General features: G+C 47.1%; 1 protein-coding gene across 2 annotated transcripts in view; it reads left to right on the top strand.

Moving 5' to 3' along the window:
• AHDC1 (AT-hook DNA binding motif containing 1) overlaps positions 1 to 20,130 on the top strand; it is a 242,957-nt gene extending 222,827 nt beyond the window's left edge. Inside the window, exon 5 of one of the 2 annotated variants that reach the window (XM_063140463.1) lies at positions 19,492 to 20,130. The gene's annotated coding sequence lies outside the window, so the exon portion shown is untranslated. Of the gene's footprint in view, positions 1 to 4,788; positions 4,911 to 19,491 lie in introns of those variants that run through there. The other variant, XM_063140462.1, reaches the window with a different exon arrangement.
• Positions 20,131 to 26,658: the final 6,528 nt, after the last annotated feature.

Raw genomic sequence — 26,658 nt, 5'->3', positions numbered from 1 at the left:
GAGATTTGACGGGCGTACCGGAAGTGGACCCGTCTTCATCAGAAGTTATCCAGTCATCCTATGAATTTTCCCTCTGTTAAGCAGCTGTTTCAGTTCTGTCAAGACCCCTAAGCAGGCAATTATTTAAACAGGGTAGTCCTTATATTTTGGCTTATCGATCGTTCCTTTTTCCGGGCCGAAAGGCTGCTTAGCGTGCAATCCCGTGCATGTTTAGACAGAAAATATCTTACCACTTGCACCATTCCCTAGCTGGGGGATGTTGGGAGTTGGAGGACTTTTTCTGCCTAAACATTGCATAGGCTTGCGCCTTTAAGGACTGTAGATAATAGATCTAGTCTGCAGTCTACTGCTGAGACCTATCTAGTGGGTGTTTTACAGCATTTGGGGTTGTTGGATAATACAGTCTGTCTCTTGTGGCGAGGTTTAGGATTGGTAGCAATGTGTTGACAAACCATCCCTTCCCATATGACAATAGGATACGGTTCCCTGTGTCTCCCCCCCGCCGCCCCCCCCCCCCCAGGTTAGCTATATTCTTTCTGTAACATCCGAAGGAATGCCCTGTGCATGGAAACAAGTATTAAAGTGTCTCCAGGGAGCTGTGAACGGTTCAGGCCCTTGAGCACCTGTTTTCAGATACAAAACTAGGGGTGTGCACGGACCCCACCCACCCCCGATCCTCTTCGTGCCCGATCCGCAAATTACGGATCGGGCGGCGGCAGGGCCAGGTAAACTCCCCCTCCCTCCTCTCCCTTACCTACATCCGTCCGCGGTCCCGCGGCTGCTTCAACTGAGCCCGAGGACTCAACTAGGAGTTCCTTTTTGAGTCCTCGGGCTCAGTTGAAGCAGCCGTGGGACCGCGGACGGATGCAGGTAAGGGAGAGGAGGGAGGGGGAGTTTACCTGGCCCTGCCGCCGCCCGATCCGTAATTTGCGGACTACGGACGGATGCAGGTAACCCCCCCTCCCTCCTCTCCCTTACCTGGCTCTGCCGCCGTCGCCGCATGGGCAGCAGCGACAGCGGCAGGGCCAAGTAAAAAAACCTTACCTTTTTTTGTGGAGCTCCAGATCGAGGCAAAGGATCCGCCTTCACCTCGATCTGCTCCGCAACGCTCCGCGGCTCCCCCGATCCTCTTCGCCTCCGCCTTAAGGGGAGGTGAAGCCCCCTGATCCGATCCTGCTTCTCCGGTCCGAAGAGAAGCGGAGCACATCCCTATACAAAACACCCTTCCAGGATGACAGAAATGATGTGGTCCTGCCGGAGGACTGCCACCAGGACCTCTCTTTTGCTATGACTTAGGAACCAGCCCTAAAATTTGCAGTGGTGCGGGTGGGTGGGTGAGAGGAGTGGAATCACATGCTGTAAACGTAAATACTATGTACCTAGCCCTGACATTCAGATGCATGCCCAAACTTGAATAGTCTTTCACTGCTTCTGAAATCTGCTTCAGCCGGGGCTCTGGAGAACCTCCAGAGGAAGGACGTGCTGCAAATGTGAAGCAGCGATTGAGAAAGCCTTCTCAATGTTCAGAGGAGGTGCCTACAGTTACCCGAACGTTTTGAGTTGATCTTTGGGAGGGTCACAGGCTGTAATACATATTGGATGCAAGCTCTTTTTTTCCTTAGTTGTATATTTGTTCTTTTTGCTGCTGCTGTTAGCCACCTTGGGTTCTAGATGCTGCAAGGCAGGATCTAAACTGAAATAATGAACCAAATCAATGACTAATGTTTAGTGCCAGATAGGTTCTCACCAAAGGCTGACAGAAGCTAGTGCAAGGCTCTCGAACGTGAGTGCGGTGTGCTTCTGTTATGTTCAGAACCTACGCAATGAGGATCGAAGATTTTCCCTTCCAAATCTCCCTGGGAACGTGTACGCCCGTGCAGAAGCAACATACACACACGTGGCTGGAGGTTGACCCACATTTTTGGCCGGTCTCAAGCCTTCTCTCTAAAGGCTTGGAGGACTGGAATTCGTGACGGCGAGGGAAATTGGTCTGCCGGCTTGGGCCAGCCTTTGTCACCAGTTAGAGACAAAATTAGACAAAACACACAGATAATTTTCTGAGACGTGCATTGTTCACTGAGCTGGTGCTGAAAAGATCTCATTGATTCGGTGGGGGTTGCCAACACTGCAGGGCCAAAATAAATTTTAAAAAAACAACTCAGAGATCTGAATGCCCCCTTTGCCTTTCGATTTTTGCTTTGTTTTATTTTTAATTGGGCAGCAGTGAGTGAGCAGCAGGCCTCTGTTTGTGAACTTCAAACAGAGCTTCCTATCCATCCAACACTGGCCGGCTGTGCTATTCTCAGGGCCCAAGGCCCGCTCTGTCCTCCAGATGGTGGCCCAGGCTACAGAAGTTTGTTTTGCATGCGGTCACGCTCTATAACAGCCTTCTCCAACCTGGTGCCCTCCAGATGTGCTGGACTACCCATTGGCCACACTGGCTGGGGATGACAGAAGCTGCAGTCCAGCACGACAGGAAGGTACAAGGTTGACAGAGGCAGCTTGATAGCATATCTGGCCTAGGTTTTATCGAGATGGCAAGCTTGGCTCTAGCGTAGGACCCTAAACTTGTTTTCTATATGGAGGAGATATAGGGTGACCATAAGCCGGTGTGGTGTAGTGGCTAAAGTGTTGGACTAGGAGTCAGGTGATCCGGATTCTAGTCCCCACTCGGCCATGAAACCCACTGGGTGACTTTGGGCCAGTCACATACTCTCAGGCCAACCTACCTCAAAGGGTTGTTGTTGTGAGGATAACATGGAGAGGAGGAGGAAGAGGATTATATACGCTGCCTTGGGTTCCTTGGAGGAAAAAAGGTGGGATATAAATGCAATAATAAATAAATAAATAAAATAAGAAAGGGAGGACAGGGCTCCTTTATCTTTAACTTTATCTTTTATCTATAAAAAAGGGAATTTCAGCAGGTGTTATTTGTATGCATGCAGCACCCGGTGAAATTCCCTCCTCTTCACAACAGTGAAAGCTGCAGGAGCCTTGCCCTCTTGACCAGCTACAAAAGAGGGCAGGGCTCCTGCAGCTTTCACTGTTGTGATGAAGATGGGATTTCACCAGGTGCTGCATGCATACAAATGACACCTGCTGAAATTCCCTTTTCTACCCAACAGTTAAAGATACAGGAGCCTGGTCCTCCTTTCCCTATGGTCACCCCCTAACGGGATATAGATATGGAGGAGATTCTGGTCATGTGAACACCCTCCTGCAGTCTTTAAAGTGCTGCAGCTCAGATACGGGTTTACCATCTCTTAGACTTCTGAGTATCTCTTAGCCTGGGCCTTACCTGCCAAATATGCAAGGAGAGGCCAGAACTGGCTGTTGTGGCTGCTACCAAAGCATTAGCCTCGTGGCTCTTCCTCTCCTCCTCCTTTCTCCTGCTAATGTCTGGTCTATTAAAGGAGTGCATGATTTGACGTAATTGCTTTGCAAGTTCCCCGTCCGCACTGCACTTCATTGGTTGCTTGCAGCGAAACTCATGGTGTGATGACATCATGTCACATGTTTTGGCTTATGGACATGTTGCTGGAAGAGAATGGAGGACGCAGATGGGTTGGTGGCTTTGGGTGTCCGCCCGCCTGCGTGCAGACACAGAGCCATAACGTCCACTTTCTGCCTGGGATGCAGCTTTATGCTACGCCATCTCTCTCTCTCTCTCTCCATGGACACATGCATACATAACTTTTAAAAGCAGATATATATATATATATATATATTAAAAAAGCATTCAAGGGTAGTGATTAGTGTTGCATTTACAGCTCAGCGATGTGAGTTCAAATCTCTACTCCGCCACAAAGCTAATTGGCTAATTTTGGGCCAGTCACAGTCTCTCAGCTTAACCTACCTCACAGGGTTGTTGTGAGGATGAAATGTGGGGGAAAGCATACATGCTGCTGTGAGGTTCTTGGAGGAAGGGCAGGGTGTAAAATTTAGCACATGCACATTTTCCTTTACAAACTTAGCCATGCAAAATATCCGGGGGGGCCCCAAACACACACACACACACCCCTCAGTTAAAATGAGGCAGCTCGTCAGGGGCCAAATCAAACTACTTTGCAGGCTGCATGAGCCACACTATTTGGCCACTTCTGCCCTAAATAAGTGCAGTATGGATATTCCCAGAGATTAGAGTGACCATATGGAAAGGCGGACAGGGCTCTTGTATCTTTAACGTTTGTATTGAAAAGGGAATGTCAGCAGGTGTCATTCGTATGCCCACAGCACCTGGTGATATTCCCTCTTCATCACAACAGTGAAAGTTGCAGGAGCCCTGCCCTCTTTTGTAGCTGATCAAGAGGGCAAGGCTCCTGCAGCTTTCACTGTTGTGATGAAGAGGGAATTTCACCAGGTGCTGCATGCATACAAAGGATATCTGCTGAAATTCCCTTTTCTATACATTTGTTAAAGATACAGGAGCCCTGTCCTCTTTTCCATATGGTCACCCTAGTCCCCCCCCCAGTTAAAATGAGGCACCCCCAGTCAGGGGCCAAATCAAACTGCTTTGCAGGCCGCACGGGCGACGTAGTTTGGCCACATCTGCCCTAAGTAAATGCAGTATGGATATGCCCAGATATGCTTAGTAGGTTCTGTTTAAAGGGCAAAATCGAACCTTAGATTTCAATAAAGGAATTGTCAGAGAAAAAGGTTATTAGTCCCTTGAGTTCCATGCTCCAGAATAAATACCCAAGCGCTGACAGAACAAGCTACGTTTTGATATATGTCTCTTTCTTGTTTTCTCTCTCTCTCTCTCTTTCTGTCTTTCTCTCTCTCTTTCAGAGCTACTTTTAGCCAGCACTTTTTCTGGAACACTTTTCGAGTTCTGTATTTAATGGAAATCAAAAACTGATCTTTTCATTTGTTTGTTGGTTCTTTTGTTTTTGTTTTTCAAAAAAAAAAAAGGAAAAGAGGGAAAAAGGAGAGAGATAAATAACCCCTTTTTAAAAAAAGCAAAAAAAGAAAGAAGAAAAGAGAATATATTAAAAAGATTTTTAAAAATAAATAAACTCGCTTTCTTTGAGAACGGCATGGAGGCGATTTTTGAACCGGACCGTGCCGCCAGCCCTCTTCCCACTCCACAATCCAGCATAAAGACAATCGAATGGTCACGGCCACCGCTTACGTGGCCCAGGAAAGCACGGTGCGGGGGGGGGGAGCTCCCAGGATCCTACCCACCCCCCTCCCCCAGCATGCATATGAGAAACACACCAGAAGGCAATGGACAACAGCCACGGACAGCCACAGGGCAGGGGACAGTTGTTTTGGCTTCTTTTTCGAAGAGGGGAAGGAAAACCGTCTCATCTGTGAACTCAAATGAAAACTTGGTAATGAAGACTGAAGACTCAGCCTCCTCCTCGTCATTTTTCTCTCCCACTTTGTGCGGATTTTTATTTTTCTCCCAATCTGTTTGCTTTTTTAATTTTTTTTTAACTTTTGTTGCTTAATTTCTTTGGAGAGACCAGAAGATTTTACAAGTCTGTGAGTGGATCTTGGAGGCACCATCATCTCCCAGTAAGTAATGATCTTTCTCGTCTCCTTGGCAATTTTCCCCTGCCCATTTCATTAGCTTCTTGCGTTCCTGCCAGCCACGGCTGCCACCATTTGCCCTCCTGCTGGAGAACCCCTTACGACTTCCTGCCATAAGAGCTGGAAACTTGTTCATCAATGCTCTTGTGAGCTAGGAAATGGTGAGCGTGAACAAACTGGAAAGTATCCACTTAGAAACCCACAAAGAGAGGACACCTCTTGGGATGCTAGAAAAATGGCTTTGTTCTTAAGAAAGCCCAACACATTTCGGTCCAGATTTTTTTTAGCGCCTGCTTGAAGGGATTCTTTACTCTCCAGTTATTGAATTTGTGAGACATATCTTCCAAATCCTTCCAGGTTCCCTGAACGCTATTTTAAACATTGGTCTGCCTGTAAAAATAGTCCCCAAAACTTTATTTTATTTACAACATTTGTATACCGTTCCACATCTAAACACATTCCGGAGCAGTGAACAACAAGAGATAAAAAGATCCAAAATTAAAAAAAGAATAAAACACATAACTATTCTTTTTAAAAATAAGAGTGCCAATTTGACAGTGGCTGTTCTACCAAGGAAGGCTTCCTGGTAAAGGGCTGTTTTCAGAAGGTGCCAAAAACAACAGTGTTGGTGCCTGCTTGACCTCCAGAGGCAGGGAGTTCCGTAGGAAGGGGGCCACCACACTGAAGGTGCTACACTTGGTGAGCTCCATTCAGTCCATAGGTCCATGCAGAACCACCAAGACCATGCCCTTTGATGACTTCAGTGACTGGGCAGGTTGATAAGGGAGAAGGTGCTCTCTCAGGTATCAATTAGTCCAAAATAGACCAGTGAAGTTGCTGACTATTGCTTTGCCACTTGCACTGGGATCCAGTTCATTTCCAGGCCCAATTCCAAGTGCTGATATTAACCTTTAAAACCCTAAATCACTTAAGGCCAGGTTACCTGAAGGAGCGCCTCTTCCCATATATACCTACCTGCACCTTGAGATCGTTCCTGAGGTCAGGAGGGATGAGGTGTAGTGAGTGGCTACTAGAAGGTGGTGTGCCCAGTTGCAGAGTGCCCACCTTGCGAGATTCTCACCTGTCTACCTATTGTGCAGCCTTTTTGACACCAGGTGAAGACCTTTTTATTTTCCCAGGCTTTTCAATCTTAAAAGCTTTTGAGCACTCAAAAAAAAATATATTTGCATTAATGACATCTTCTGTTGTTGGTTTTATTTTGGTTTCATACTGTTGCTAGTTTACTCTGTTTTAGGCTTTATGTGTGTATTTTACTTCTTGTTTATGTTTTAAACACTGATTATAAACTCTCCAGATAACCTTGGTTATTGGCCAGTACATAAGCATTGTAGGCTAGTAAGTAAGGTCACATTCCTATACATGTTTGGACGGGGGAAGTCCTACAAATCCCAACATTCCCCAGCCAGCATGGGGAATTGTAGGAATTGTTTTCTGTCTAAAGGTGCATAGGATTGCACCTTAAGGAGGGTGACCATATGAAAAGGCTCCTGTATCTATCTTTAAAAGTTGTGCAGAAAAGAGAATTTCAGCAGGTGTCATTTGTATGCATACAGCACCTCTTTATCACAACAGTTAAAGCTGCAGGAGCCCTGCCCTCTTGACCAGATAGAAAAGAGGGCAGGGCTCCTGCAGCTTTAACAGTTGTGATGAAGAGGGACTTTCACCAGGTGCTGCATGCATACAAATGACACCTGTTGAAATTCCCTTTTCTATACTATTGTTAAAGATAGGAGCCCTGTCCTCCTTTTCACATGGTCACCCTAAGCAATTGCACTCTAAGCAAATAAATACCGTGTATACAAACATTGTAAGATGCACACACTGAAACAGCACCATCCCCACCACCACCAAACTGTGGAAAGATCTCTGCAATTCCGCATCTACCTTAGAGCAGAAGAACAAACATGGGGTAATTAATGCTAAGATTCAGAAGAATCCCCATTCTAAATGGGTTCCGTAATTTATTTTTCCAGTGCTTCCAAAACCAGTTTTGTCAAAGACTGCCATGCAGCCTTTGCCCAAGCTGGTGTCCTCCAGATGTGTTAGACTACAACTCCCAGCATTGATTGCTGGGGGATGCTGAGAGTTGTAGTCCAACACACCTGGAAGACACCAGGTTGGGGAAGGTTGCTGGGACAACACATGTGCAGGGCACCTTGTTGGGGATGCTGGGAGTTGTAGTCCAACACATCTGGAGGGCACATGGTTGGGGATGCTGGGAGTTGTAGTTCAACACATCTGGTTGGTGCCAGCGTGGGGAAGGCTGTAGTGGAAGAAAAGTGTACAGCCCCACAAACAAGGCTTCTGCAGTCTTATCACCCTGATCCCCTTCATCTCTTAAAAACAATTGTCCTTCTACAGCCTTCGTCATCCGAAACTCCCATTCAGCTCAGCTCTTCAGACTCTGTCCTTGCTCACTTTTTCTTTTCCTGGCTGCAGTATGCCCCAGCATGCACCTGTGCCTTTAATCCTCTTGATTAGGCTGTTCCACCATGTGCACACACCTCCTCACTAGACTGTCATCAGAAAGCAGGTTTTTTCTCCCCTGGAGTGCAGGTGCCTTGTCTGGGTTTTGCCCCCTTTTCCTCGCCCGTTTCCAGCTTTAATCAGGAGGTACTCAAAGTCATCAGAGCCTCAGTAATTTGACACTAATTGTGTGCCAGGTTTGTTTCTCTCTGGCTGGTTCAGGTTTCAGAGAAGGGGCTTCCCTCTTAACAATCAATCGATATTGGATTAGCATAGTGAAACAGCCGTATTAAAGTCACATTAAATGCTCATTTAAGCCCATTCAGTGGAAAGGTGTGTGTGTGTGTGTGTGTGTGTGCTTGTGGGAAACGGGCCTTCATTAACTTCTTCCTTAAAGTTCATCCCCTTATCTGTGGGGCTGAGCGTTCAGAATGCCCCACAGCTCTGTGCATTGACAATGTGACATAAAAAATTAGGGGAGGAGAGAGAACAAACAAACAGGGAAGTAAGTTGCTTCTGGAGATCTGAGCTGTGCGGCATACCAGTAATAATAACACATGAAGCGCCTTTGTGCAGAGTCAGATGTATTGGACTGCCTTGCCCAGTAATTCATTTCTGTGTGTATTTATCGTCTACGGTGACTAGCAGCGGCTTTCAGGCAGAGGTCTTTCTCATCAACCACTTCTCTTAACTGGAGATGTCGAAAATCGAACCCGGGCCCCTCTGCATGCAAAGCCGAAACTCTGGCGCAGAGCTATAAGCCCCTCTGCAAACAAACCACTTGTGATGTGCCTAAAATATCCAGGCGCTGCACAGAACACGTAGACAGACCCTGCCCAAATTGGCTCCCAGGTAGACTGACAAAGAATTAAAAACCAGAGGGAAAACATGGGTGTTGGGTTATTGTGTCAGAACTTTTCTCTCTCTGGAACTCTGTTTGTGCTCAGAAACAAGCACACATCACGCAGGTCTTACACAGCAGAGCTGGTTTATTTCTTTCAGGCTTCTGTGCAGTTCAATTCAGATCAGTTCAGATCAGCACACTGAGGCATACACAGAGAGCAGTGATCATAGAGCAGTGATCAGTAAGCAGTGATCAGTTCCATTTTACACAAGTGAGAAACTATATACATATCTTACACAATTCTTATCTACATTACATACAGCTGTGATGAGGCTAACTTAGAATCTTGGCAAGGTTCCCAGAAGAGCCTCTATCTCAAGGTAATTGCCCACAGATAGACTTTCTCTGTTTAACCCTGAGATAGCCATACACACACAATTTTAATGACTAAGCAAGTATTTCTTTTCATATACTTAACAGTCCTCCTCTTGCGCATGTTGTTTAAATTGTGTTACAATCTGAGACCCAGCTTTAAAACATATCTTTGTGTTTTACCATTGAACGTTCCACCTGTCCTTTCTCATTTTGTTTTACTTTGAATACCCATTTACAGGTAATGGCTTTACGACCTTCAGGTAAAGGTACTAGCTCCCACGTTTCATTTTTTTCCATTGCTCTGATTTCCTCTGACATTGCTTCTTGCCAGCCCTGAGCTTCTGTAGGTTCCATTTCCTGAATTTCCTCAAATGAAGTAGGTTCATAGGCTATTAGTAAAGCTCTATGAGAAACCTGTTTGCTTTGGTATTTATCTGAATAACGAATTGGAGCTTTGCGTTCCCTTTCTGGTCGCTTTGGCATAGTTACAGGCATAGTTTCCTCCTCTACAGTTTCTTCCCCCTCCCTCTCTTGCTGAGATTGTTCAGGAATTTCTTCTGTTTCTACAGCTTTCTGTTCTACAGGCAAACTTACATACTGTTTTGTTTCCTGCATTTGTTCATGAAAAACTACATCTCTGCTCACAATTACACTTTTGTGATATGGAGACCACAAACGATAGCCTTTTGTTTGTGTATCATATCCCAACAGTTTACATTCCAAACCTCTTTGAGCTAGTTTTCCTGGTCTGTTTTCTTTCTGAATATGAGCAAAACATTTACTTCCAAAAACCCTTATATGTGACACTCTAGGTTTTCTTTTGTAAAACATTTCATATGGAGTTTTTTCATGTACAGAGTGGTAAAGCCTGTTTAACAAATAATTTGAGGTGGACAAAGCTTCTGCCCAGAACAGATTAGACAATCCTGACTCTTTCAATAGAGCTCTTAACATGTTCTGCAAGGTTCTGTTTTTCCTTTCTGCAACTCCATTTTGATATGGTGAATATGGAGCAGTAAGGTCATGTTGTATACCCTCATCACTGAGGAATTTTTTAAATTGGTTGCTAAGAAATTCACCTCCCCGGTCCGTTCTTAGATTAGCTATAGGTTCTTTAAATCTATTTTTACTCCACTTAACAAAGGCTTTAAACTTTCCAAAAGTTTCACTCTTCTGTTTTAACACATACACAAATCCAAATCTACTGTAATCATCAACAATAGACAAGAAAAATCTGTTTCCTCCTTGACTTGTCTCAAAAGGACCTGCAAGATCTGCATGAATTAATTCAAAAATTCTTTTTGTTGTTCTCTCACTATGTTTTGGAATGTTTGACTTATGACACTTGGTTTCACTGCATACATTACATTCTACATAGTTAGAACATGGTTTGATTTTCACCCCTTCACACAATTCTGGAATCTTAGAAATTGTTTTATAGTTGGCGTGACCAAACCTTTTATGAGTCAAATGGATGCACTCTTGGTGTGGTTTGCAATTGGCTATTGTTTTTGTTGTAACTTTGCTGGCTACAACTTCATTTTCTGTACAAGTATTAATTACATACAAAGAATCTTTCATTATTCCCTGCACACACACCTTGTTTCCCTGTTTTATAGTACAATTTTCTTCAGTAAAACAAACCTCATACCCCAGTTCTGTTAACTGAAACACACTTAGAAGGTTTGTTTCCAATTCTGGTACATATAAAACACTTTGTAGTTCAACTCCCAGACAATCAAAATATACATTACCCACACCACAAATCTGGATTTTTGTTCCATTTGCAAGGGTAACACACTTTTGCTCTGAAGTAGAAGTTTCCAAGGTTACAAATGAAAGTTTGTCTTTTGCCATACTTATTGAAGCCCCAGAGTCCAAAAACCAAGGATTCATTGTCTCTTTGACTCTTGCTAGAAGACACTTCTTTGTTGATTCAGCTTCATTCATGTTGTTTTCTTCTCTCCACTTTGCTGTTGACTGCTTTTTCTTCTTGTTGTTGCAATCCCGCCTTAAGTGTCCTGTGGAACCACAGTTAAAGCATTTCCTTGCCTTTAATGCAGCCACCACGTCAGAAGATTTATGGCTTTGTTGAAATTCAGCCACAGGAAGTTTAAGGCTCTGTTGTTTTGAAGCTTGTCTTCTTTCATAGGTTTCCAGTAGTTTTCCAGCTACATACTCGAGGGTTAAATTTTTCTCCTCTTGACTTTCCATCATGGTGACAACCGCGTCGTACGATGAATCAAGACTTGACAAAATCACATAGACTTGGTGTATAGTTGTAAACTCCATCCCTCGTGCCCTGAGTTGATTGAAGAGTTCTCTCATGCTTTTCAAATGGTTTGACATAGACTCCCCTGGTTTCAGCTTCATTCCATACAGCTTCCGGGTTAGAATTACTTTACTGCCCGCTGTTTCTCTTTGATATACAGCTTGTAGCGCATTCCAGCACTCTTTTGATGTATTCAAAAACTGAATGAAGGAAATTTGAGAGTCTTCCACAGCTAATGCAATAACTGCCATTGCTTTTGCATCGTCCTTAAACCATTTAGCATTCTGTGGATCTGCTCTATCTGGTGGATCCTCTGTGACTACATACCACAGTTCAGCCTGAATCAGATACATTTGCATTTTGTAAGACCATAATGCATAGTTAGAGTCATTCAGCTTTTCTAACAATTGATGCAAACCAGACATATTAGCTCCTGCCATTCCCTCTGCTTTAGGAATTGGTATCTCACCGTCCTCCTGCTCAGAGTCCTCCTCAGAGTCAGCCGACTGAGATTTTTCCTCACTTTGCAGCACTGGCTTTAGCTTGATGTCTTCCTTCATCAACAGTTTTCTGTTTTAGCAGACTCCTGGTTCTGATACTGCACCGTTCCCACCAAGTTCTGGTTCTTCTGCCTGGATTAGGCTGGCGTAGGCTTCCTGGACTGGACTGGACTGGGCCCATAACCTTTGTTGGGTTATTGTGTCAGAACTTTTCTCTCTCTGGAACTCTGTTTGTGCTCAGAAACAAGCACACATCACGCAGGTCTTACACAGCAGAGCTGGTTTATTTCTTTCAGGCTTCTGTGCAGTTCAATTCAGATCAGTTCAGATCAGCACACTGAGGCATACACAGAGAGCAGTGATCATAGAGCAGTGATCAGTAAGCAGTGATCAGTTCCATTTTACACAAGTGAGAAACTATATACATATCTTACACAATTCTTATCTACATTACATACAGCTGTGATGAGGCTAACTTAGAATCTTGGCAAGGTTCCCAGAAGAGCCTCTATCTCAAGGTAATTGCCCACAGATAGACTTTCTCTGTTTAACCCTGAGATAGCCATACACACACAATTTTAATGACTAAGCAAGTATTTCTTTTCATATACTTAACAATGGGGACATCCTACCATTGGTCAGTAGGAGGCTGGTGGCTCCGATGACGGTGGGGCGGTGAATCTGCTCTGGGTTTCAGTCAGAACCAGTGTGAGCTCTAAAGGAACTTTCCCCCTTCGATAGCTCCTTTGGAGTTCTGACTGAAACCCAGAGCGGACTCCCCGCTTCACTGACATCAGAGTCACCAGCCTCCACTGACCTTGCTTCGCCTAGCCCCATATAGGCGACACTGAGGGACAGCATCTCTCCAGGGTTTCAGGCAAGATTCTTTCCAGCCCTACCTGGAGAGGCCAGGATTGCGCCAGGGACCTCCTGCATGGAAAACACAGACACTTTGCCACTGCGCTGACTTAAGCGTTCAGCAACCAAAGATCCCACTTTTAAAAAAGCATGTTTATACATCCCTCAAGGCTATGAAGATTATCTGGAAATTGTGTGGGCTGAGCAAGGCCTGCTGAAGTCTCAGAGGCCACAAGGGAGGCTGCTTAATCCCATTCCCAAAGGCTAAGGGAGCGCAGCTTCTACATCCCCAGTGGTTCTGGGCCCCTAATCCTGGGAGAGGCATTCCGTCAGGTATTGCGGTCCTGAGCCGTGGAAGGCTTTACAGGTTAAAGCCAGCACCTTGGGCTCAGAAACAGACAGGCAGCAGATGGAAGTGGGGGTCAGTGTTGCCATATAGTGTTGAATCCTGACAAGACGGAAGCCCTTTGGGTGAGTGGTTACTGAGTCTGGGAAATAGGTTCATGACCTGTGCTGGATGGGGTTGCACTCCCTCTAAAAGACCAGGCTCGTACTTTGGGGGTACTCCCCAGTTTCATCATTGTCGCTGGAGGCCCAAGAGGTCACAGTGGCTCAGTGGCTTCTGCTGGTTCACCAGCTATGGTCCTCTTCTGGACAGGGATAGCTTGGCCACTATGGTACAGGCATTACCTATACCATAGTGGGGGTCTGGAAACAAAGCCCTATGAAAAGAGACTGAAAGAACTGGGCATGTTTAGCCTGGAGAAGAGAAGATTGAGGGGAGACATGATAGCACTCTTCAAATGCTTGAAAGGTTGTCACACAGAGGAGGGCCAGGACATCTTCTCGATCCTCCCAGAGTGCAGGACACGGAATAACGGGCTCAAGTTAAAGAAAGCCAGATTCCAGCTGGACATCAGGAAAAACTTCCTGTTAGAGCAGTGCGACAGTGGAATCAGTTACCTAGGGAGGTTGTGGACTCTCCCACACTAGAGACATTCAAGAGGCAGCTGGACAACCATCTGTCAGGGATGCTTTAGGGTGGATTCCTGCATTGAGCGATGTAGGCCCCTTGTAGGCCCCTTCCAACTCTGCTATTCTATGATTCTATGATTACTAACCTCAAGACTAGATTACTGCAATGGGCTCTATGTGGGGCTGCCCTTAAGGCTGCTCCAGAAGCTGGAGCTAGTGCAGAACACAGCAGCTTGGCTGTTGTCAGGAGCTGCCTCCTTTCAGCCTATAACACCTTTGCTGAGAGATTTGCACTGGCTGCCTATTGCCTACCAGGCCAGGTTTAAAGTTTTGGTTCTTGGGACCAGGATACCTGAGAGAGCACCTTCTCCCTGCAGGGTCACTGAAGTCACTGGAGGGCATCATGCTCCTGGTGGTTCCACATGGGCCTTTGGCCCGACTGGAGTCCACTGAGAGAAGAGCCTTCAGTGTGGTGGCCCCTTCTCTTTGGAACTCCCTGCACCTGGATGTCAGGCAGTTGCCAACACTAAGCTGCTTCCAGCACCTCCTGAAAACAGCTCTATTCCAGGAGGCCCTGCCTCAACTGAACTGACTAGCCACTGTTTTTATTGGTCCTTCGTTTTAAATTGGGAAAAAACGCTTTCCTATTTTTAACCAGGATGATCAGGGGTCTGGAAACAAAGCCCTTTGAAGAGAGACTGAAAGAACTGGGCATGTTTAGCCTGGAGAAGAGGAGATTGAGGGGAGACATGATAGCACTCTTCAAATACTTAAAAGGTTGTCACACAGAGGAGGCCCAGGATCTGTTCTCGATCCTCCCAGAGTGCAGGACACGGAATAATGGACTCAAGTTAAAGGAAGCCAGATTCCAGCTGGACATCAGGAAAAACTTCCTGACTGTTAGAGCAGTGCGACAATGGTTGTGGGCTCTCCCACACTAGAGGCCTTCAAGAGGCAGCTGGACAAGCATCTGTCGGGGATGCTTTAGGGTGGATTCCTGCATTGAGCAGGGCGTTGGACTCGATGGCCTTGTAGGCCCCTTCCAACTCTGCTATTCTATGATTCTATGATTCCTTTTTAGTGTTTTTATTCCTATGTGCACCACTCCAGAGTCTATTTTAGATATGGAGTGTCAGCTTTTGCACCATTATATGGCTCAGTATATACATATTGTAAATAAATTGATTTAATTAATAAATAATGTTTAGACCACCAGGAGAACCATGCCCACGGGGTATGGCTTTGTGCAAAATGTTGTCCTTCCCCCTTCCTCCAGCCAGCTAACCCAGGATTCTCAGACAGTAAAGCACTGCATAAGAACCCTCTGAGATCAGGCCCTTCCCTTTTCTATACAACTGTTAAAGATACAGGAGCCCAGTCCTCCTTTCCATATGGTCACCCTAGAATTGCAGCTAAGTTAAACGAAAAAGCCGCAAACGTATTAGCCTTTTTCATTGGGCCTTGATCTCTTTAGTTGCCCTCTTCCGCACTTTCCCCACTCATGCAATATCCTTCCTGAGATGAGTTTCAGCCATCCCAAACTTATTCCAAGTTTTTGTAGATGTCTCCCCCCCCCCCCACTCCCACGAGGCCAGTCACTGTTGGAGAGAATGAACAGTTTTGTCTAAGGGGGGGGGGCGGGTTTCCAGCACCCAGATGTGAGATTCCTTTGCCATGACTGTGCTCCTGTTTGGTGGAAGTGAAATGCAGTTTGGAGGCTGTGAACTAGCAGGAGATTCCTTCAGGAGATTGGGATCTTCTGGTAGATTTCTGACTCCCAATTGCTTTAACTGTAGAAACAATAACAAAACCCGACTCTCCTACCAAAACAAATCAGGCCGTTCTAACCTGGATCTCTGTGTAGGTCTTCATTTGTATATGCAGGCTTTCCAGCTCATGGGGAGAAAATTGGCTCCACCCAGTGTTTGGTATTAGACTCCTCCCCCTTTGTAGTAGTTTGCACCGTGACCTGGCTCTGATTGGTGGGCCTCCAGGCCCTGCAGAACAACATAAGAAGATGCCCCTAAGTCTGAAATCTTCCTGTGCTTGGTATAGAGAGGGTGGGGCGTAGTCCCAGTGCCTGGGGAAAAAACACTCACCTGGCCCTTTTTAAAAAATGCCAACTGCCCGCATTTTTTAAAAAAATATTTTTTGTGAGTGTATAACCTGGAATTTAAGGCTGGTTGTCAGAATTATTATTGTTACTTCTATTATTAACTTGCGCTCACCACAAAAAGGCTTGAACCACGTCACTGGCGCCCAGCTGATAGGGGTCAGGGGCTGTGGACAAGATGCCCTCCCGTTTGTCAGCGACAAGATGCCCTCCCGTTTGTCAAACCCTTTCGCTTGCCCTCTTCCTCTGGGCCCAATCCAGACAATGGCCCAGCGGGAGAGTGCAAAGGAAGTGTAGGATGTTGCTCCACCTCTTCGCTCTTGTCACTGTGTACATGCCCAGAGAGGGCAGGTGAAAACACAGCGATGCAAAAGAGGAGGACCGGGAAGCCCTGTGGGAGGAGCGAGACCCTCACTGGGATACGTGGGCCCATAAGCGCCGAGCCCTGGCACCCACGCCAGGTGCCACTCAGAGTCCGGCTTGATCTCTGCAGCCATTTTTACCTGCTGCTGCATGAGAGACGTAAGAGCGGGAGGAGGGGTGTGTGTGTTCCCCTCCAGAGCTGACCCCCTCACCTTCAGCTTCCATCGCTCTGAAGGAGGCAGAGCGGGCGGGAGAGCAGTGCAAATGTTTGTGAGCAGCTGCCTGCTCCCATAAGCCGCTCATTCGCCTTGAAAACAAGGACAGGCTCTGCCCACCATTTTGAGCAGCACCGTCCTGAGGAGGCAAACCGAAAGCTGCAGGATGTCAGAAATCGCAAAAGACAGAGCTGGGAGAGGCAGTCTCTAGCCATGGCACCCCTTTTAAACAGGTAGTTCTGGTATGGGTATGTTGCCAACACAGCCACCTCTCCTCCTCCTCTTCCTCCTCCTCCTCCTCCTCCTCTGTGCCTGCCTACTGGCGTCCATTTTGATGCCACTTCTGAGAGCCTCTCCACAGCAGCCGTCCAATGGGCGCCTTCCGCTGCTCTCCCATGCTAACTAAGCTGAACAACTCTAGCCGTCACAGTCTCTATGACAACTGATCCCTCAACTCCCCTCATCCTTTGCCTCCCTAGGATTCCTGTCACTCCGTTTCTTCTGCCTGAGGGCCTCCAACGTCTTTCATGGGAGGGTGAAGCGCTCCGTTCCTCTGCGTTAGGATGCCTCTTGATCCCCACGTGGCTAGGCCTTCGGAGCTACAAAGCCAGGCCCCTTTGTGCCCAGGGGGAACTCCCGGCGGTTTCGGCTTCGGCATGACCGAAAGACCTCCATGGGGTGACCAGGGCTAGATATTGATTCAGTCCCAGGATTTGTATTCCACGTCTCTGAAGCACGTGAAGAGATCAGTGCCTCCGATCTCACACACAACACACACGCACATTTTCAGTACTGAGGAACTATAGCCAGCCCTTTCACTTCCTGAGCTGAGCTTGCACACATCTCCCAGGTGAGCTTACACACACAAACACACACCAGAATGCTCAAACGTTCAGTGACTCCTATAATTCGGGGGCGGGGAACCAGTGCCTTCCAGTTGATGGTAGTCTCCCAACTTCCATCATCTCCGACCAGGGTGACCCGTTGGAAAGGAGGACAAGGCTCCTGTATCTTTAACAGTTGTACAGAAAGCAGAATTTCAGCAGGTGTCATTTGTATGCTTGCAGCACCTGGTGAAATTCCCTCTTTAGCACTGCAGTTAAAGCTGCAGGAGACCTGCCCTCTTGACCAGATACCACAGAGGGCAAGGCTCCTGCAGCTTCAACTGCTGTGATGAAGAGGGGATTTCACCTGGTTCTGCAGGCATACAAATGACACCTGCTGAAATTCCCTTTTCTACACAAAGATGCAGGAGCCCTGTCTTCATAGAATCATAGAATAGTAGAGTTGGAAGGGGCCTATAAGGCCATCGAGTCCAACACCCAGCTCAATGCAGGAATCCACCCTAAAGCATCCCTGACAGATGGTTGTCCAGTTGCCTCTTGAATGCCTCTAATGTGGGGGAGCCCACAACCTCCCTAGGTAACTGGTTCCATTGCCATGCTGCTCTAACAGTCAGGAAGTTTTTCCTGATGTCCAGCCGGAATCTGGCTTCCTATAACTTGAGCCCATTATTCCATGTTCTGCACTCTGGAATGATCGAGAAGAGATCCTGGCTCTCCTCTGTGTGACAACCTTTCAAGTATGTCTCCCCTCAGTCTTCTCAAGGCTAAACATGCCCAGTTCTTTCAGTCACTCATCATAGGATTTTGTTTCCAGGGCCCTGATCATCCTCGTTGCCTTCCTCTGCACCCCCTCCAGCTTATCTGCATCTTTCTTGAAGTCTGCTGCACTCTGGGAGGATCCTTTCCATATGGTCATCCTATCTCTGACTTTTGGCCATGGAATTTGGAGACCAACAGCAGCTGGAGGAACACAGGTTCCACCTGGCCCCTGTTAAGGGGAACACAGGTTCCACCTGGCCCCTGTGTTCCTCCAGCTGCCTGGACTTCCCAGGGCTCCAGTCAAGTTCCTTGCCTCCTTTTTGTTTTCTTCCTGATAGTCAGAGATGTGGAAGGGCCATCATTCTTAACCCACCTCCCATTGATCAACACCGAGAGCAACATGCTGTGAGCAGCCTGCAGAACCATGGCCGAAATAAGCTTCCAGAGAACCGTAGGCAGAAAGACAAAGCCGCGCACCATGCCAGCAGAATAGCTCACACTCTGCATGCAGGAGATGCCGGGTCCAGCATCTTAATAAGATCTCAGGGCTGGGAAAGGCCTTTGCATGAAACACAATTGGAAGAGCCGATTCCCATGCTCTGAGGGAAGAGTATTGGGCCGGGGAGGGCGAAATTTGTTTGGTTCACACTTTGCAGTTCCCAAATCAACATAGGGAATTGGAATGCAATTATCTTTTGAATTTTGCGCTTCTCTGAATTTTGCAATGCAGTTCTCTGACCGCCGCCCCACCCCCCAAAAAAATATGCTACCAAAATGGGAGAAATGGCATCAGAAAAGTATCTGTTGGGGATAAATAGCATGCAAAAAAGTAGTTGCACATTAGGGGAAATGGCTTCCAAAAATGCTTACACATTTTCAGACCGACAGAAAAGGGCATCAAAACGCGAATGAATTTTTCATGTAGACATCAAAAAAATCAAAAATCCTGTAACCGATGGGGAAAGGAGACGGAATAAAGTTGTGCTGGAAAAAAATGTGAACGTCATAGAAAGAGAAGCAAACAGAATTGTCCATTCCTACTCCGTATAAGGCAGCTCATGGCAAATGCTGCATATTGCTCAGAAGCAGTGGAGGCTGGTGGCTCCAATGCCGGTGGGGCGGTGAATCTGCTCCGGGTTTCAATCGCACCTTGGATAGCTCCTGCCTGGTTCTGACTTGAAACATGGAGCGGATTCACACACACCCTGCTGACATCGGAGCCTCCAGCGTTCAGTTGCCCTCTAAAATGACTTCATGTGAATTTGGGCCTTCTCATTGGTTGCGTTGGCAGCCTAACTACTTATATTTCACAGTGTATATTCTTTTCTCTCTCTCTTTTTCTGTTCCCAGTTTCCATATCCAACAGGAAAAAGACCCTTCCCAGCGATCACACTCTTGCTACGCTCTTGCAACGAACTGTGGCTCCTCTTGACATTGCTTCTTGGGGTGGGGGAGGGGTGAGGAAGAGGAGGGAGAGTTCCACTGGGAAATCTTCGTCCACCGAGAAATCAAAGCAAGAAGATGGACACCTTGTGTCGCCTCTCCCGACCTTCTCTGTATTACTGTGTCCCTCTTTGGTCCTGCGTCTCCAATTCCTCCCTGTCCCCTGGTCGCAGGTCTGTCGCTGAGATGCTTGTGTCTCCTCTACCGAGAAGCAAGAAGCGGGTGGGGAGGTGGTGACGGGACTTTTCTTTCTGCACAAAACCAGCAATTGTAAATACTTTTCAAAAATGTAAAAAAAATACAAAAAAAAAATACAAAACAGCAAACACAATGAAAACACACACACACACACACATAAATGTTTTCAAAATCGGAAATAAATGTTTTGCGGACAAAAATGAAAGTCCAGAGAGCGTCAAAGCAGGAGAGAAGCTAACTGTGTCAGGTATGCACTGAGAAAACTATTTGCAGATTGATTGACAAAAAAGTAACAAGAACCTATTTATTGTATATAACGTTTTATTATAAATCGTGTATTGTATATTGCATCTGTACATCTGCTGTGGTTTTGTGATGTGCAAATTTCAGCATGGGTTTCATTGAGGTTTTAAGTTGCTTTTTTTATTGTTTGGTGGGGTGGGTGGGGTTTTTATAAATTTGTTTGTTTGTTTTTCGGCAGTACGCACCCAAAGATCCAAATTTGTATTAAAAACAAAACAAAAAAAATCTAGGAAAAAAAAATATTAAAGACAAGCAAATACACTCTCTTTTGTTGGGGAGGGAGGAGATGAAATGCATTTTTCTGAGTTCTCATTGGCCACATGTAAATCGAAATGAGTATTCCTTCCTCCGTGCGTGCCCCTTCGCGCCAGTGCTGAGCTCAGGGTGTGTGTGCGTGTGGGTGTGCGTGCGTGCATGTGACTTTTTTCACTTTGGTCCTGCCCTGTTTATTTCCTCTTTTTTCTTTTTCCTTTTTCTCGATTTGGAAACTTCTGTACAGCTTTGTGGATTGTGCAAAAAAAAAAAAAAAAGAAAAGAAAGAAAGAAAAATGGAAGAAAAAAAAAAACCCCATCCTGTGTTGTCCATTACTGATCTGAACTGTACAATTAAATATACCAGACTTGAATAGTTGCTTGGAGACCGAACACACGTCCTGAATGTCACCATATAAGCTCCTGCTTGCTTGATTCCTTCCCCGGGGCCAAGTTGCCTTCATCCGTCACCCCAAAGCTCCCCCCTTTTCTTTTTGCTTTCCCCCCTCCCTCCCCTGCACCCCCAACTGGTCTTTTTGTGTATTTAGGAAGGAATTTTTAATAGACACTTTTTTATATTAAAAGAAACCTATATATTGAGCGACGCGGCTGCTTCGTGTGCTTCTGTTGGCAGGTGAATGGATGCCTGGGGGGGAATCTAGGGAGAGTCCGTTGCCAGCACTTGGGGATTTCGAGAGGGGAGGACGTACGCTTCGCTCATGCGCTTAAGATGCCGCCTTTGGTTAATGCATCGGGGTGGGGGTGGTTGGCAGAAGCCCTACCAAGGCCAGATTTGGCAACCACACATTGTGAAGGGCTGCTGTGCAGAGGTTTGGACTGCCGTCAAAGGGCAAACCTTTGCTGCGTTTGCAGCATCCTGACTTCCAGCTTGCTACTACGCTGTTCAAGGCTGCCAGGCAGCTAGAAAATAGCTCACTTGTTTTTCTCCACGCAGAGGCCTCCGCACCAGAAGAAGCTGGGCGGGGAGGGCGAGATTTATTCTGGCCTGCATTTCAAAGCTGGGAGCCTTGTCTCTGCGACTTCGTCTGCCGTCATTCCCACTGTGGTTGGAAGACAGGAAAAGGAAAGGAACCTCTCGTGCAAGCACTGAGTCATTACTGACTCTTGGAGGGGCGCCAGCTTTCGCTGACGTTTTCTTGGCAGGCCTTATAGTGGGGTGGTTTGCCGTTGCCTTCCCCGGCCGTTATTACCTTTCCCCCAGCTAACTGGGTACTCATTTTACTGACCTCGGAAGGATGGAAGGCTGAGTCGACCCGAGCCGGCTGCCTGAGAACCAGCTTCCGCTGGGATTAAACTCAGGCCGTGGGGAGAGTTTCAGCTGCAGGAACTGCTGCTTTACCGCTCTGCGCCACACGAGGCTCGGTTGGAAGACAAGGTGCCCTAAATATATATATATATATATATATATATATATATATATATATATAAAGGATAATGCCGCGCTGCCTGCTGAAAAGCCAGGATGAAATGGAAGGGCTCTCCAAGATGCCAACTTTCCCGAGCTCTCCTCGGTTTGCCATCGGTGTGCAAAGCCAGGAAAGTGGATGCCTTCACAATGGTCAGGTCGCCTTTGTGCGATCCCTGTGCAGATTTTCTACATGGATTTGAACCTGCCCAGCACCTGCTCTGCGTGGGCTGACAGACGGGCAGGGCAGTGGTGCCGCACATGGTAGGAGGCCTCTCACAAGCAGGTGTCCCCTTTGAAGGGAGGAAACCGCCGCACCGTGGAGGCCCTGGATTCAAAGTCTTCCAACAGAGGTGCTGAACCTCTTTGAGCCCGAGGGCCAGGTTCCATTTCAGAGATGCTCTCGAGAGCCGCGTTCCAGGGGTGGGCAGGACCAATGATGAAAGGGGTGTATCCTAAAATGCCAGCATATTTTAGATTGAACCTCTTCTTGCTAGTCACTAGGCCTTAGGAGAGGCGTTTCGGCTTTTTAGAAAGTGGGGGGGGACGCACAAAAGCCAAGAAGGCACCCAATGATTGGGGGGATGGGGCCGGGCCCACAGGCCAGAGGTTCAACACCCCCTGCCTGGAGAAGCCGGTGATTGGAGCTGGTGTCCTTCCGCCAATAAAGCACATGTTCGTAACCATCACTACATCTTGTGGTAGTTTATGCACTGTGTGAAGAAGTCCTTCCTTTTATTTGTCCTGAATCTCCCATCAATCAGCTTCATGGGATGACCCCGGGTTCCAGTATTATGGGAGAAGGAGAAACAATGTCTCCCTCTCCACATTTAATGCTCGTATGTAAGCCGCTCCGGGAGACTTTTCAAGCCATCCAAATTGGTGGCTGTCACCACATCTTGTGGTAGTGAAGGAGATGGCTATTGGCATGTACGAAACATGGAATTATTTGATTTCTTTAAAAGCTGACGTGCTTCACCATAAGCAGGCATTTGCATGGCCCAAGAGCCCTGTTAGGGCTCCTTCCATAGCAGGTGAAAGGCTAGGATGGGGGTTCTTTGCCACCCAGTGTGGGCATGAGTAGAGGAACTTCATTTGCGGCTGTCGCCAAAGTCTAGCAAAAGACGTCTCACCCAGCTGAGAAAGCAGCTCCTTTCTCATCGGCTTGCTGTGTGTGGCTGAATTTCACTATGCAATGACCATGTACAGGTAAAACAACAAAGCGTCTTGCGGCACCTTAAATCTTTGCCCGTTCACTCTGGCATGAGCATCCGTAGACTGTATATGTGAAGAATGTTAACCTCAGACTGGAAGATTTGGTGCAGGCAAGAGTCATTCCCTGCAAGCCAGGGTGATCCTATGGAAGGGAGGACAGGGCTCCTGTGTCTTTAACAGTAGTGTAGAAAAGGGAATTTCAGCAGGTGCCATTTGTATACATACAGCACCTGGTGGAATTCCCTCTTCATCACAACAGTTAAAGCTGCAGGAGCCCTGCCCTCTTGACCAGATACCAAAGAGGGCAGGGCTCCTGTGGGTTTAACTGTTGTGATGAAGAGGGAATTTCACCAGGTGCTGCAGGCATACAAATGACACCTGCTGAAATTCCCTTTTCTATACAAGTGTTAAAGATACAGGAACCCTGACCTTCCTTCCATATGGTCACTCATTTATTTATTTATTTATTTATTTAGAATATTTATATACCGCTCCCCATTGAAAAATTTCGGAGCGGTGTACAAGGTAAAATGAAAATAAAAACAGAATAAAACAGTTAAAACAAAATTTAAAAGAAGCAAAAGCAGAGATTCAAGGCTGCGTATTAAGGAAAGGCTTCTTGGAATAAAGATGTTTTCAGGAGGCGCCGAAAGGAGTACAAGGTCGGAGCCTGCCTGACCTCCAGAGGCAGGGAGTTCCACAGGAGGGGCGCCACCACGCTGAAGGCTCATCCCCTGGTGGATTCCAATTGGAGGATGGATCTCTACTGCATTTGGGGTTCTGGGGTTCCTCAGGGCTGCAGCGATATAATACTTTCCTCCTCCGTGAAGCAATCAAAAGATGTTCCAGAGAACCTGCCCCTTGATCCATTTGTTTCTTTGCTTATTTATCTTTTAATTCTGCTCTCTTGCAGCTGGCAGCATCCTGCACCTAGAGAAACGCAGGCCGCAATGTACACGCTTGCTTGGGGGTACGTCCCCTTGAACTTGACGTAACACACGGCCCAGGACACGCGAAATAGGATCTGAGTGCTCAAACAGAAAGCAGGGCATAATGCACACACTGCAAGCTGCCTCAGCCCCGAAATAGAATGGCTCAGCCATCAGCAAGTCTCCACGGGGGAATATGCACCATAATTGTATAGGAGCTACCACAGGTGTCTCCTCGTGTTGTATGAAGTTGGCACTGAGATGGCGTAGGTGGGGATTTGTTGAAAGGGGCTGGATAGGCAGAGCTCAGTCCCTGGGGTCCGCACACTCCGTGGTGCTCAAAGACACTGATTCTCTCTCTCTCTCTCTCTCTCTCTCTCTCTCTCTCTCTCTCTCTCTCTCTCTCTCTCACACACACACACACACACACACACACACACACACTGCTCAGCATGCCACACTTGGGCCTGATGAAAATGTGATGTCAGGAAAGTAAGGGAAATCCGCAAAGCCCCACATGATATTTAAACCAGGTCGCCTCCCCACCTGCGTGTGCAGCATCATCAGACCAGGGACCTGTACAGATGGAGGACTTCAGGAGCTGGAGGCCAAATCTGGCCCAGCTGGAGTTCCCCCAGAGGGACCCACCCCTTCTGGGCTTGACTCTGCCCACTGATCATTCAGCCGTTTCTGGGGGCCTGGTCTTTACAGTGCCGGGTTGGCTTTGCCTCCCTCCACCCACCCACCCCACATTTTTCCTCTCCCAGGGTGGTGTTGAATAATCCAAGTCCTGGAGCCACCATCCCTGCCCTCTTCCTGGTGGAAGGGACCAACCTCAGATTGGCCCCGAAGTGACATCAGACAGCGAAAGAGCCGTACTGATGTTGCTCCCATTGAAAAAGTTGGGGTAAGTCCCTGACTTTTTCCATGTGTGGCTTCACGGCAAAGTCCTGCAGTGGCTGCAAAGCTGCGTCTGCATTGTGTAACTGACGCAGCGCAGATCCGCAGCCACTGTGGGGCTTTCCCCATATATAGATAGCTCCACCACCACCACCAGTTTTTGTGTGTTTGTCCCCATTCTAAAAGGTTACAGAACTAGAAGAGCCCTGCTGGGTCAGACGAAGAGTCCATCTAATCCAGCATTCAGATCACACAGTGGCCAACCAGCTGAACATGGGAACCCCACAAGCAGGATGTGAGTACAAAAGCACCGTCCTGCCCATGTTCCCCAGTAACTGGGGTACATAGACATACTGCCTCTGATACTGGAGGGAGCATAGAGCCATCAGGACTAGCAGACGCTGATAGCTTTATTCTCCATGAATTTGTCCCATCCCCCAAATTGGTGGCCATCACTACATCTTGTGGTAGTGAATTCCATAGTTCAACTATGCGCTGTGTGAAGAAGTCCCTTTACCTATCCTGGTTCTCCCAACATTCAGCTTTGTGAGATGACCCTGGATTCTAATATTATCAGAGAAGGAGAAAATGTCTCCCAGTCCACATTCTGTACACCTCTTCTATGTCCCCCCCTTACCTGTTTTCCAAGCTGAACTATCCCAACTGTTTTAATCTTTTCTCATAGGGGAGTTGCTTTAGCCCATTGGTCATTTTTGAAATGGGTTGAAATGCCTCTCATAAGGCTTAGTTACTGGCAGTAAGAGGTTTAAGCTAAAACATGCTGTTTGCTTGATCCTGCCTCCTTTTGCCTTTGGTCCCGCCCCTTTTGCCCTTGGTCCTGCCCCTTTTGCCTTTGGTCCCACCCCTTTTGCCTTTGGTCCCACCCCTTTTTGCCTTTAGGCCTGGTGATCCCTTGAACGCAGCCCTGGAGACCACTGCATATGCCGCAGCTGAAGTCTTGTTTAAACAAGAGGCAGGGCACACACAACGCTGCATGGGCAAGTTTAAAGGGCCTCACCTAGGAAACTGTGGGATCAGAATACACCTAGCATGACCTTTGGCACAGGGATGAAAAGTTATCAGGTTCCTCCCTCGCAAGGGGACAGCTCAACAATTTATCCTAAAATCTTCCTAAAATCTTTTTCAGGGCCAGCCCAGCTTTGCCATTCAGCCAGATGAAGCCATCTGCTTCAGGCGGCACCTTGAGGGACTGGGTAGATAGTTGGAGGCAGGAACTGGGTGTTGGAATAGGGCAGCAAGACTTTTAAGGGCACAATCCTTCGTGTTTATATGGGGGGGTGGAATCCTACAGCTCCCAGCATTCCCCAGCTAGCATGGCTGGCTGAGGAATGCTGGGAGTTGTAGGACTTTTTTTCTACTTAAACATGCCTGGGATTGAACCCTAGGAGCGTTGGCTACAATTGCAGAGGGACGAGGATGTGAGCTCTGTTTCAGGCAGTAAAATGTCTCGGATCAGCACTGAGTTTCCTCCCATAACCCATGACAGTCATCCCGCATCCGTTGGCAGGATTCCTCCTGCTTCCACCACCACTTTTAGCAAGAAGTAAAAATGCTGGGCAGCGGGGGAGGAGGGAGCTGCGGTGAGATAATCTGCTGGAGGAGGAAATGCCGACCAGGACAGTGAGGGGTCTGGAAACCAAGTCTGATAAGGAGCAGGGAAAAGAGCTCAGTATGTTCAGCCTGGAGAAGAGAAGATTAAGGGGAGACATGATTGCAGCCTTCAAGTATCTGAAAGGCTGCCAGGCAGAAGATGTATTCTCTGTTGCTCCAGATCACAGGACTAGAAGCAATGGGTGGAAATTGCAGGTAACCAGATTTTGGCTAAACGTT

The sequence above is a fragment of the Elgaria multicarinata genome, chromosome 13 (assembly GCF_023053635.1).
Source record: "Elgaria multicarinata webbii isolate HBS135686 ecotype San Diego chromosome 13, rElgMul1.1.pri, whole genome shotgun sequence".
NCBI classification, from domain to species: domain Eukaryota; kingdom Metazoa; phylum Chordata; class Lepidosauria; order Squamata; family Anguidae; genus Elgaria; species Elgaria multicarinata.
The sequence above is the reverse complement of the archived record's forward strand: the minus strand, read 5'-3'. Positions and strand labels throughout refer to the sequence as shown.